Source organism: Chlorocebus sabaeus, chromosome 26 (genome assembly GCF_047675955.1).
Source record: "Chlorocebus sabaeus isolate Y175 chromosome 26, mChlSab1.0.hap1, whole genome shotgun sequence".
Taxonomy (NCBI): Eukaryota; Metazoa; Chordata; class Mammalia; order Primates; family Cercopithecidae; genus Chlorocebus; species Chlorocebus sabaeus.
The window spans coordinates 5,275,740-5,278,907 of NC_132929.1; the positions used below are offsets into that span (position 1 = coordinate 5,275,740).

Here is a 3,168-nt window from a genome sequence, read left to right on the forward strand (position 1 = left end):
GTATTAAGACCTTCAGTTTCTGTAAAAAGTAAGATCAGAAGCAAATATGACAAAATGTTAATACTTTGTGGTGGGTGCTTATGTATTGAGCATTTCCTTTGTTCTGAGTTCAAAATACTTCATAATTAAAAGTAAATGCAGGCCAGGCACAGTGGCTCATGCCTACAATCCCAGCACTTTGGGAGGCTGAGGTGTGAGGATGGCTTGAGGCCAGGAGTTCGAGACCAGCCTGGTCAACATGGTGAAAATCTCTACTAAAAAAAAAAAAGGAAAAAGTCAGGCATGGTGTCTCACACCTGTAATCCCAGCACTTTGGGAGGTCAAGGCGAGTGGATCACGAGGTCAGGAGTTCGAGACCATCCTGGCTAACACGGTGAAACCCCGTCTCCACTAAAAAATACAAAAAAAAAAACTAGCCGGGCGAGGTGGCGGCGCCTGCAGTCCCGGCTACTCGGGAGGCTGAGGCAGGAGAATGGCGTAAAAACCCGGGAGGCGGAGCTTGCAGTGAGCTGAGATCCGGCCACTGCACTCCAGCCTGGGCGATACAGCGAGACTCCGTCTCAAAAAAAAAAAAAAAAAAAAAAAAGAATTTCTACAGAATCAATGATAATGTCCCCTTTTTCATCTCTGATTTTATTTAGTTTTTTTTTTTTTTTCTTTTTCTGTGTGTGTGTGGGTGGGGGGCTAAAGGTTAGTGGTTTGGTTTATCTTTTTTAAAAAATGAAGTTTACATTTTGTTGATTTTTTTTTTCATTTCAATTTCATTAATTTCTGCTCTTACCTTTACTCTTTCCTTTCTTGTATACTTATTTTGGGTCTGGTTTATTCTTGCTTTTCTAGTTCTTTAAGATGTGACGGCCCCACGGTCCCGCCGAGCCCAGGCGGCTCCTGCCGTTATCCTGCGCATGGGCTGGGCCACCGCGCCCCGGGTCCCTGTGGCAGTTCACTGGCCTGAGGCCGGAGCCGCTATAGGGCGCGGGGACGGCGCTGCTCCGGGGGTTGGAGCCGCGCGCCGCTGGAGGAGCTGCTGCTGGGGCGGGGTAGGGCGGCTCGCGGGGCGGCGCGGCTCCTGGGGCTGTGGGCTCGGGCGGGCAGCTGCAGGTGCAGGGCTCTGGAGCCGGGCCGGGCGCTCCTTGGCGCCCCCGCGCGGGGTTCCCAGGTCCCACCGCCGCTGCCTGGGCGGGAAAAGAGGACTTGGGGCACCGGCTGGAGGCGCCTCCCGGGGACGAGACGCGGCGGCCTGAGTCTGAGGCCACGAAGCTCCTGGAGCTGGTGTAACCTGAGCGCCCGAAGCTGGCAGCTGCGGTTGGATTTCTCAGGATGTCGTGTTAGCTCCATGTCTTCCCCCTTCTTCCCGGCTCAGGTCATCGATGTCATCTCTACCAGCCCCACTGTGGACTGCAGCGACAACCTGACCCGCCTCTGCCTTGGGCTCAGTGGCGTGTTTCTGTGTGGTGCTGCCGCCAATGCCATTCGTGTCTACCGCTTGCAAACTCCAGGCTGAGAACTTCATTCTTCTCCCTTCGGAGGCAGGGTTGCTTTCTTTGACAAGACTCGCACAGGAGAATTGATTAACCGCCTCTCAGGAGACACTGCGCTCGTGGGGCGCTCAGTGACTGAAAACCTCTCAGATGGGCTCAGGGCCGGGGCCCAGGCTTCTGTAGGCATCAGTATGATGGTTTTTGTCTCACCTAATCTGCCCACCTTTGTTTGGAGCGGTGCCTCCAGTGTCAATCATGGCTGTAATTTATGGACGATAGCTACGGAAACTGACCAAAGTCACCCAGGATTCCCTGGCACAAGCCACTCAGCTAGCTGAGGAATGTATTGGCAGTGTAAGAACTGTTTGAGGTTTTGGGAAAGAAACGACTGAAATAAGAGATACATGCCAGCAAAGTGGACCATGTGATGCAGTTAGCAAGGAAAGAGGCATTACTCTGGCTGGCTTCTTTGGAGCAACTAGGCTCTGCGGAAACCTGATTGTACTTTCTGTCCTGTACAAAGGAGGGCTGCTGATGGGCAGTGCCCACATGACCGTGGGTGGACCCTCTTCCTTTCTAATGTACGCTTTCTGGGTTAATGTATGCTTTCTGGGGTGGAATAAGCAAGCATCGAAAGTCTGAGCTCTTTCTACTCAGAGCTGATTGAAAGGACTGGGTGCCGGAGGGCGCCTCTGGGAGCTCCTGGAGAGAAAGCCCAAGCTGCCTTTTAACAAAGGGCTCACCTTCAATGAGAAAAGCTTCCAGGGTGCTTTGGAGTTTAAGAACGTGCATTTTGCCTATCCGGCTCGCCCAGAGGTGCCCGTATTTCTGGATTTCAGCCTTTCCATTCCGTCAGGATCTGTCACGGCACTGGTTGGCCCAAGTGGTTCTGGCAAATCAACAGTGCTTTCGCTCCTGCTGAGGTTGTAGGACCCTGCTTCTGGAACTATCAGTCTTGATGGTCATGACATCTGTCAGCTAAACCCAGTGTGGCTGAGATCCAAGACTGGGACAGTGAGTCAGGAACCCATCTAGTAAACCATATGAGAGACTTTAATGCAAAACAGTGTTGCAGGAAAAAAAAAAAAAAAAAAAAAAAACACTAAGAGACTGAAATATGTAAACCATATATCATGTTATTTGAAAAATACTTTTTCCCAGTGTGTAAAATATTGTTTTGAAATGTACCTGTTCTCAAGATCTTTTTATTCAGAGTTTTAACAATTGTAACTTTTTAAATGTCTATAGCACCGAAGTTATTTTCAGGGTTTGCATTTTCTTTTATTGTGGAATATTTTAATTAATATAGCCTGGCACCTCATTTTCTTTGGCCTGAAGATTGAAGCAATTGTCAAATGACAACATTAAAAAGGGAATTATAAATAAAAAGCCTGATTATTTAGGGCAGTTTACCAATCACTGTGTAATTCTTCTGATAGTATTCTACCTAATTTAAGTTCAATTTTACTAGATAGAGTAATGGAAAATGAAAATTTAACCCTGTATCCGATAATCCCATGAAGCAAACTGAACCATTTAACATCAGCTGGAAAGAAGGGAACATTTATATTGCCTGTCGCCTGTGTCTTCAAAGGTGTGAGAGGTGAGGAGTATGTGTTCCTATGGGAACTACGTTTGAATATGTGCAGTTTTCAACATTTTGGCACATGAAATCCTAACAAGTTTT

At 48.3% G+C, this 3,168-nt stretch overlaps 1 pseudogene; it reads left to right on the plus strand.

The window, feature by feature from the left end:
* Nucleotides 1–855: 855 nt before the first annotated feature.
* LOC140710359 (ATP-binding cassette sub-family B member 10, mitochondrial pseudogene) lies at nucleotides 856–2,525 on the plus strand (annotated as a pseudogene).
* The last annotated feature ends 643 nt before the right edge of the window (nucleotides 2,526–3,168 follow it).